Below are 12,351 nucleotides of genomic sequence, written 5' to 3'. Positions count from 1 at the left end.
CTACTCTAACTACTCTACTCTACTCTACTCTACTCTAATCTACTCTACTCTACTCTACTCTACTCTACTCTACTCTACTCTACTCTACTCTACCTACTCTACTCTACTCTACTCTACTCTACTCTACTCTACTCTACTCTACTCTACTCTACTCTACTCTAACTACTCTACTCTACTCTGACTACTCTACTCTACTCTACTCTACTCTGACAACTCTACTCTGACTACTCTACTCTGACTTCTCTACTCTGACTACTCTACTCGACTCTACTCTGACTACTCTACTCTACTCTGACTACTCTGCTCTGACTACTCTGCTCTGACTACTCTGCTCTGACTACTCTGCTCTGACTACTCCACTCTACTCTACTCTACTCTGCTCAGACTACTCTACTGTACTCTACTCTAACTACTCTGCTTTGACTAATCTACTCTGACTACTCTACTCTACTCTGACTACTCTGTTCTGACTACTCTGCTCTGACTACTCTACTCTGACTACTCTGCTCTGACTACTCTACTCTAACTACTCTGCTTTGACTACTCTACTCTACTCTGACAACTCTACTCTACTCTGACTACTCTGCTCTGACTACTCTACTCTGACTACTCTACTCTGACAACTCTACTCTACTCTGACTACTCTGTTCTGACTACTCTACTCTGACTACTCTACTCTGACTACTCTACTCTACTCTGACAACTCTACTCTACTCTGACTACTCTGCTCTGACTACTCTACTCTGACTACTCTACTCTGACAACTCTACTCTACTCTGACTACTCTGCTCTGACTACTTTACTCTGACTACTCTACTCTACTCTGACTACTCTGCTCTGACTACTCTACTCTGACTACTCTACTCTGACTACTCTACTCTGACTACTCTACTCTACTCTGACTACTCTGCTCTGACTACTCTACTCTGACTACTCTACTCTGACTACTCTGCTCTGACTACTCTACTCTGACTACTCTACTCTGACTACTTTACTCTGACAACTCTACTCTACTCTGACTACTCTGCTCTGACTACTCTACTCTGACTACTCTACTCTGACTACTCTGCTCTGACTACTCTACTCTGACTACTCTACTCTGACTACTCTACTCTGACTTCTCTACTCTGACTTCTCTACTCTGACTACTCTACCCTGACTACTCTACTCTGACTACTCTACTCTGACTTCTCTACTCTGACTTCTCTACTCTGACTACTCTACTCTGACTACTCTACTCTGACTACTCTACTCTGACTACTCTACTCTGACTTCTCTACTCTGACTTCTCTACTCTGACTACTCTACTCTGACTACTCTACTCTGACTACTCTGCTCTGACTACTCTACTCTGACTACTCTACTCTGACTACTTTACTCTGACAACTCTACTCTACTCTGACTACTCTACTCTGACTACTCTACTCTGACTACTCTACTCTGACTACTCTACTCTGACTTCTCTACTCTGACTTCTCTACTCTGACTACTCTACTCTGACTACTCTACTCTGACTACTCTACTCTGACTACTCTACTCTGACTTCTCTACTCTGACTACTCTACCCTGACTACTCTACTCTGACTACTCTACTCTGACTACTCTACTCTGACTACTCTACTCTGACTACTCTACTCTGACTACTCTACTCTACTCTGACTACTCTACCCTGACTACTCTACCCTTCTCTGACTACTCTACCCTGACTACTCTACTCTGACTACTCTACCCTGACTACTCTACTCTGACTACTCTACCCTGACTACTCCACTCTGACTACTCTACCCTGACTACTCTACTCTGACTACTCTACTCTGACTACTCTACTCTGACTACTCTACTCTACTCTGACTACTCTACCCTGACTACTCTACTCTACTCTGACTACTCTACCCTGACTACTCTACTCTACTCTGACTTCTCTACTCTGACTACTCTACCCTGACTACTCTACTCTGACTACTCTACTCTGACTACTCTACTCTGACTACTCTACTCTACTCTGACTACTCTACTCTGACTACTCTACTCTACTCTGACTACTCTACCCTGACTACTCTACTCTGACTACTCTACTCTGACTTCTCTACTCTGACTACTCTACCCTGACTACTCTACTCTGACTACTCTACTCTGACTACTCTACTCTGACTTCTCTACCCTGACTACTCTACCCTGACTACTCTACTCTACTCCGACTACTCTACTCTGACTACTCTACTCTACTCTGACTACTCTACCCTGACTACTCTACTCTACTCTACTCTGACTACTCTACTCGGACTACTCTACTCTACTCCGACTACTCTACTCTGACTACTCTACTCTACTCTGACTACTCTACTCTGACTACTCTACTCTACTCTACTCTGACTACTCTACTCTGACTACTCTACTCTACTCTGACTACTCTACTCTACTCTACTCTGACTACTCTACTCTGACTACTCTACTCTACTCTACTCTACTCTACTCTACTCTACTCTACTCTGATTACTCTACTCTACTCTACTCGGACTACTCTACTCTACTCTACTCTACTCTACTCTACTCTGACTACTCTACTCTACTCTGACTACTCTACTCTGACTACTCTACCCTGACTACTCTACTCTGACTACTCTAATCTACTCTGACTACTCTACTCTACTCTACTCTACTCTGACTACTCTACTCTACTCCGACTACTCTACTCGACTCTACTCTGACTACTCTACTCTACTCTGACTACTCTACTCTACTCTACTCTGACTACTCTACTCTGACTACTCTACTCTACTCTACTCTGACTACTCTACTCTGACTACTCTACTCTGACTACTCTACTCTACTCTGACTACTCTACTCTACTCTACTCTACTCTGACGTCTCTACTCTACTCTACTCTACTCTGACTACTCTACTCTGACTAATCTACTCTACTCTGACTACTCTACTCTACTCTGACTACTCTACTCTACTCTACTCTGACTACTCTACTCTACTCTGACTTCTCTACTCTACTCTACTCTGACTACTCTACTCTACTCTACTCTGACTACTCTACTCTGACTACTCTACTCTACTCTGACTACTCTACTCTGACTACCCTACTCTACTCTACTCTGACTACTCTACTCTGACTACTCTACTCTACTCTACTCTACTCTGACTACTCTACTCTACTCTACTCTACTCTACTCTGACTACTCTACTCTGACTACTCTACTCTACTCTACTCTACTCTGACAACTCTACTCTACTCTGACTACTCTACTCTACTCTACTCTACTCTAACTACTCTACTGTACTCTACTCTACTCTAACTACTCTACTCTGACTACTCTACTCTACTCTACTCTACTCTGACAACTCTACTCTACTCTACTCTACTCTGACTTCTCTACTCTGACTACTCTACTCGACTCTACTCTGACTACTCTACTCTACTCTAACTACTCTACTCTACTCTGACTACTCTACTCTGACAACTCTACTCTACTCTGACTACTCTACTCTGACTTCTCTACTCTGACTACTCTACTCGACTCTACTCTGACTACTCTACTCTACTCTAACTACTCTACTCTACTCTACTCTAATCTACTCTACTCTACTCTACTCTACTCTACTCTACTCTACTCTACTCTACTCTACTCTACCTACTCTACTCTACCCTACTCTACTCTACTCTACTCTAACTACTCTACTCTACTCTGACTACTCTACTCTACTCTACTCTACTCTGACAACTCTACTCTGACTACTCTACTCTGACTTCTCTACTCTGACTACTCTACTCGACTCTACTCTGACTACTCTACTCTACTCTGACTACTCTGCTCTGACTACTCTGCTCTGACTACTCTGCTCTGACTACTCCACTCTACTCTACTCTACTCTGCTCTGACTGCTCTACTGTACTCTACTCTACTCTGACTACTCTGCTTTGACTACTCTACTCTGACTACTCTACTCTACTCTGACTACTCTGCTCTGACTACTCTGCTCTGACTACTCTACTCTGACTACTCTGCTCTGACTACTCTACTCTAACTACTCTGCTTTGACTACTCTACTCTGACTACTCTACTCTGACTACTCTACTCTACTCTGACAACTCTACTCTACTCTGACTACTCTGCTCTGACTACTCTACTCTGACTACTCTACTCTGACTACTCTACTCTGACTTCTCTACTCTGACTACTTTACTCTGACTACTCTACTCTACTCTGACTACTCTGCTCTGACTACTCTACTCTGACTACTCTACTCTGACTACTCTACTCTACTCTGACTACTCTGCTCTGACTACTCTACTCTGACTACTCTACTCTGACTACTCTGCTCTGACTACTCTACTCTGACTACTCTACTCTGACTACTCTACTCTGACTACTCTGCTCTGACTACTCTACTCTGACTACTCTACTCTGACTACTCTACTCTGACTTCTCTACTCTGACTTCTCTACTCTGACTACTCTACCCTGACTACTCTACTCTGACTACTCTACTCTGACTACTCTACTCTGACTACTCTACTCTGACTACTCTACTCTGACTTCTCTACTCTGACTTCTCTACTCTGACTACTCTACCCTGACTACTCTACTCTGACTACTCTACTCTGACTACTCTACTCTGACTTCTCTACTCTGACTACTCTACCCTGACTACTCTACTCTGACTACTCTACTCTGACTACTCTACTCTGACTACTCTACTCTGACTACTCTACTCTACTCTGACTACTCTACCCTGACTACTCTACTCTACTCTGACTACTCTACCCTGACTACTCTACTCTGACTACTCTACCCTGACTACTCTACTCTGACTACTCTACCCTGACTACTCTACTCTGACTACTCTACCCTGACTACTCTACTCTGACTACTCTACTCTGACTACTCTACTCTGACTACTCTACTCTACTCTGACTACTCTACCCTGACTACTCTACTCTACTCTGATTACTCTACCCTGACTACTCTACTCTACTCTGACTTCTCTACTCTGACTACTCTACCCTGACTACTCTACTCTGACTACTCTACTCTGACTACTCTACTCTGACTACTCTACTCTACTCTGACTACTCTACTCTGACTACTCTACTCTACTCTGACTACTCTACCCTGACTACTCTACTCTGACTACTCTACTCTGACTTCTCTACTCTGACTACTCTACCCTGACTACTCTACTCTGACTACTCTACTCTGACTTCTCTACCCTGACTACTCTACTCTACTCCGACTACTCTACTCGGACTACTCTACTCTACTCTGACTACTCTACCCTGACTACTCTACTCTACTCTACTCTGACTACTCTACTCTGACTACTCTACTCTACTCCGACTACTCTACTCTGACTACTCTACTCTACTCTGACTACTCTACTCTGACTACTCTACTCTACTCTGACTACTCTACTCGACTCTACTCTGACTACTCTACTCTACTCTACTCTGACTACTCTACTCTGACTACTCTACTCTACTCTGACTACTCTACTCTACTCTACTCTGACTACTCTACTCTGACTACTCTACTCTACTCTACTCTACTCTACTCTACTCTACTCTGACTACTCTACTCTACTCTACTCGGACTACTCTACTCTACTCTACTCTACTCTACTCTACTCTACTCTACTCTGACTACTCTACTCTACTCTGACTACTCTACTCTGACTACTCTACCCTGACTACTCTACTCTGACTACTCTAATCTACTCTGACTACTCTACTCTGACTACTCTACTCTACTCTACTCTGACTACTCTACTCTACTCTGACTACTCTACTCGACTCTACTCTGACTACTCTACTCTACTCTGACTACTCTACTCTACTCTACTCTGACTACTCTACTCTGACTACTCTACTCTGACTACTCTACTCTGACTACTCTACTCTACTCTGACTACTCTACTCTACTCTACTCTACTCTACTCTACTCTACTCTACTCTGACGTCTCTACTCTACTCTACTCTACTCTACTCTGACTACTCTACTCTGACTAATCTACTCTACTCTGACTACTCTACTCTACTCTGACTACTCTACTCTACTCTACTCTGACTACTCTACTCTACTCTGACTTCTCTACTCTACTCTACTCTGACTACTCTACTCTACTCTACTCTGACTACTCTACTCTACTCTGACTACTCTACTCTACTCTGACTACTCTATCCTGACTACTCTACTCTACTCTACTCTGACTACTCTACTCTGACTACCCTACTCTACTCTACTCTGACTACTCTACTCTGACTACTCTACTCTACTCTACTCTACTCTACTCTACTCTACTCTGACACTCTACTCTGACACTCTACTCTACTCTACTCTACTCTACTCTACTCTACTCTACTCTACTCTGACTACTCTACTCTACTCTGACTACTCTACTCTACTCTACTCTACTCTACTCTACTCTACTCTGACTACTCTACTCTGACTACTCTACTCTACTCTACTCTACTCTACTCTACTCTACTCTACTCTGACTACTCTACTCTGACTACTCTACTCTGACTACTCTACTCTGACTACTCTACTCTAACTACTCTACTCTACTCTACTCTACTCTAACTACTCTACTCTACTCTACTCTAACTACTCTACTCTGACTACTCTACTCTGACTACTCTACTCTGACTACTCTACTCTGACTACTCTACTCTGACTACTCTACTCTACTCTACTCTACTCTACTCTACTCTACTCTGACTACTCTACTCTGACTACTCTCCACCGGGAGCTGGATTGTTCCTTCAGGAATAACAACTTCTTTAAATCAACTTGAAGGACGCGTACAGAGACAAACATCTTCCTCCACCTGGAAGGTCTGATCATGACCTGGTCGACCTTCAGTCACAGGTCACTCCTCTGGTGCAGAGACAGACTGTGACCACTGGGACTCTCAGGAAGTGGACTCCAGCTGTGAGGACGCCATCAGAGTCTGCTTTGACACCACAGACTGGAACGTGAAGTCTCATGAGAACATCGAGGGTCAGACACAGATTCTTTAAGTTCCTGCTAAGACTGTTGCCCTCATAATAAACCGTGGGTAACAAGAGGTCAAGGATGTCCTTCACAGGAAGAAGGTTCTTCAGGAGCAGAGACAGTGACGCCATGAGATCAGCACAGAAGGAGGTGAAGCTTGAGAGAGGAACACCTACAGGAGGAAGGAAGACACGAATGTAACACCATGATGAAGACATGAATGTAACACCATGATGAAGACATGAATGTAACACCATGATGAAGACATGAATGTAACATAATGATGAAGACATGAATGTAACATCATGATGAAGACATGAATGTAACACCATGATGAAGACACGAATGTAACATCATGATGAAGACATAAATGTAACAACATGATGAAGACATAAATGTAACATCATGATGAAGACATAAATGTAACATCATGATGAAGACATAAATGTAACATCATGATGAAGACATGAATGTAACATCATGATGAAGACATAAATGTAACAACATGATGAAGACATGAATGTAACATCATGATGAAGACATGAATGTAACACCATGATGAAGACATGAATGTAACATCATGATGAAGACATGAATGTAACATCATGACGAAGACATGAATGTAACATCATGATGAAGACATGAATGTAACATCATGATGAAGACATGAATGTAACATCATGATGTAGACATGAATGTTAAACCATGATGAAGACATGAATGTAACATCATGATGAAGACATAAATGTAACATCATGATGAAGACATGAATGTAACATCATGATGAAGACATAAATGTAACAACATGATGAAGACATAAATGTAACATCATGATGAAGACATAAATGTAACATCATGATGAAGACATAAATGTAACATCATGATGAAGACATGAATGTAACATCATGATGAAGACATAAATGTAACAACATGATGAAGACATGAATGTAACATCATGATGAAGACATGAATGTAACACCATGATGAAGACATGAATGTAACATCATGATGAAGACATGAATGTAACATCATGACGAAGACATGAATGTAACATCATGATGAAGACATGAATGTAACATCATGATGAAGACATGAATGTAACATCATGATGTAGACATGAATGTTAAACCATGATGAAGACATGAATGTAACATCATGATGAAGACATAAATGTAACAACATGACGAAGACATGAATGTAACATCATGATGAAGACATGAATGTAACATCATGATGAAGACATGGATGTAACATCATGATGTAGACATGAATGTTAAACCATGATGAAGACATGAATGTAACACTATGATGAAGACATGAATGTAACATCATGATGAAGACATGAATGTAACATCATGATGAAGACATGAATGTAACATCATGATGAAGACATGAATGTAACATCATGATGAAGACATGAATGTAACATCATGATGAAGACATGAATGTAACATCATGACGAAGACATGAATGTAACATCATGATGAAGACATGAATGTAACATCATGATGAAGACATGAATGTAACATCATGATGTAGACATGAATGTTAAACCATGATGAAGACATGAATGTAACATCATGATGAAGACATAAATGTAACAACATGACGAAGACATGAATGTAACATCATGATGAAGACATGAATGTAACATCATGATGAAGACATGAATGTAACATCATGATGTAGACATGAATGTTAAACCATGATGAAGACATGAATGGAACACTATGATGAAGACATGAATGTAACATCATGATGAAGACATGAATGTAACATCATGATGAAGACATGAATGTAACACTATGATGAAGACATGAATGTAACATCATGATGAAGACATGAATGTAACATCATGATGAAGACATGAATGTAACATCATGATGTAGACATGAATGTTAAACCATGATGAAGACATGAATGTAACATCATGATGAAGACATGAATGTAACATCATGATGAAGACATGAATGTAACAACATGATGAAGACATAAATGTAACAACATGATGAAGACATGAATGTAACATCATGATGAAGACACGAATGTAACATCATGATGAAGACATGAATGTAACATCATGATGTAGACATGAATGTTAAACCATAATGAAGACATGAATGTAACACTATGATGAAGACATGAATGTAACATCATGATGAAGACATGAATGTAACATCATGATGAAGACATGAATGTATAATCATGATGAAGACATGAATGTAACACCATGATGTAGACATGAATGTTAAACCATGATGAAGACATGAATGTAACACCATGATGAAGACATGAATGTAACACCATGATGAAGACATGAATGTTAAACCATGATGAATACATGAATGTAACATCATGATGAAGACATGAATGTAACACCATGATAAAGACATGAATGTAACATCATGATGAAGACATGAATGTAACACCATGATAAAGACATGAATGTAACATCAGGATAAAGACATGAATGCAACATCATGATGAAGACATGAATGTAACATCATGATGAAGACATGAATGTAACACCATGATGAAGACATGAATGTATCACCATGATGAAGACATGAATGTAACATCATGATGAAGACATGAATGTAACACCAGTATGAAGACATGGATGTAACATCATGATGAAGACATGAATGTATCACCATGATGAAGACACGAATGTAACATCATGATGAAGACATGAATGTAACATCATAATGAAGACATGAATGTAACATCATGATGATGACATGAATGTAACATCATAATGAAGACATGAATGTAACATCATGATGAAGACATGAATGTAACATCATGATGAAGACATGAATGTAACATAATGAAGACATGAATGTAACACCATGATGAAGACATGAATGTATCATCATGATGAAGACATGAATGTAACACCATAAGGAAGAAATGAATGTAACATCATGATGAAGACATGAATGTAACATCATAAGGAAGACATGAATGTAACATCATGATGAATACATGAATGTATCATCATGATGAAGACATGAATGTAACATCATGATGATGACATGAATGTAACATCATAATGAAGACATGAATGTAACATCATGATGAAGACATGAATGTATCATCATGATGAAGACATGATTGTAACATCATGATGATGACATGAATGTAACAATCATGATGAAGACATGAATGTAACATCATGATGAAGACATGAATGTAACATCATGATGAAGACATGAATGTATCATCATGATGAAGACATGAATGTAACATCATGATGATGACATGAATGTAACATCATAATGAAGACATGAATGTAACACCATGATGAAGACATGAATGTAACACCATAAGGAAGACATGAATGTAACATCATGATGAAGACATGAATGTAACACCATGATGAAGACATGAATGTAACACTATGATGAAGACATGAATGTAACACCATGATGAAGACATGAATGTATCACTATGATGAAGACATGAATGAATCATCATTAAGACATGAATGTAACATCATGATGAAGACATGAATGTAACATCATGATGAAGACATGAATGTATCATCATTAAGACATGAATGTATCATCATTAAGACATGAATGTAACATCATGATGAAGACATGAATGTAACATCATGATGAAGACATGAATGTAACATCATGATGAAGACATGAATGTATCACCATGATGAAGACATGAATGTAACATCATGATGAAGACATGAATGTATCATCATGATGAAGACATGAATGTAACATCATGATGATGACATGAATGTAACATCATAATGAAGACATGAATGTAACATCATGATGAAGACATGAATGTATCATCATGATGAAGACATGATTGTAACATCATGATGAAGACATGAATGTAACATCATGATGAAGACATGAATGTAACAATCATGATGAAGACATGAATGTAACATCATGATGAAGACATGAATGTAACATCATGATGAAGACATGAATGTATCATCATGATGAAGACATGAATGTAACATCATGATGATGACATGAATGTAACATCATAATGAAGACATGAATGTAACACCATGATGAAGACATGAATGTAACACCATAAGGAAGACATGAATGTAACATCATGATGAAGACATGAATGTAACAATCATGATGAAGACATGAATGTAACATCATGATGAAGACATGAATGTAACATCATGATGAAGACATGAATGTATCATCATGATGAAGACATGAATGTAACATCATGATGAAGACATGAATGTAACATCATGATGAACACATGAATGTAACAATCATGATGAAGACATGAATGTAACATCATGATGAAGACATGAATGTAACATCATGATGAAGACATGAATGTAACATCATGATGAAGACATGAATGTATCATCATGATGAAGACATGAATGTAACATCATGATGATGACATGAATGTAACATCATAATGAAGACATGAATGTAACACCATGATGAAGACATGAATGTAACACCATAAGGAAGACATGAATGTAACATCATGATGAAGACATGAATGTAACACCATGATGAAGACATGAATGTAACACTATGATGAAGACATGAATGTATCATCATTAAGACATGAATGTAACATCATGATGAAGACATGAATGTAACATCATGATGAAGACATGAATGTAACATCATGATGAAGACATGAATGTAACATCATGATGAAGACATGAATGTATCATCATTAAGACATGAATGTAACATCATGATGAAGACATGAATGTAACATCATGATGAAGACATGAATGTATCATCATGATGAAGACATGAATGTATCACCATGATGAAGACATGAATGTAACATCATGATGAAGACATGAATGTAACATCATGATGAAGACATGAATGTATAATCATGATGAAGACATGAATGTATCATCATTAAGACATGAATGTAACATCATGATGAAGACATGAATGTAACATCATGATGAATACATGAATGTATCATCATGATGAAGACATGAATGTATCACCATGATGAAGACATGAATGTATCATCATGATGAAGGCATGAATGTAACATCATGATGAAGACATGAATGTAACATCATGATGAAGACATGAATGTATCACCATGATGAAGACATGAATGTAACATCATGATGAAGACATGAATGTAACATCATGATGAAGACATGAATGTATCATCATGATGAAGACATGAATGTATCACCATGATGAAGACATGAATGTAACATCATGATGAAGACATGAATGTAACATCATGATGAAGACATGAATGTAACATCATGATGAAGACATGAATGTATCATCATGATGAAGACATGAATGTATCACCATGATGAAGACATGAATGTAACATCATGATGAAGA

The sequence above is a fragment of the Callionymus lyra genome, chromosome 14 (genome assembly GCF_982586985.1).
Source record: "Callionymus lyra chromosome 14, fCalLyr1.hap1.1, whole genome shotgun sequence".
NCBI classification, from domain to species: Eukaryota; Metazoa; Chordata; class Actinopteri; order Syngnathiformes; family Callionymidae; genus Callionymus; species Callionymus lyra.
Note: the sequence above shows the minus strand (reverse complement) of the source record.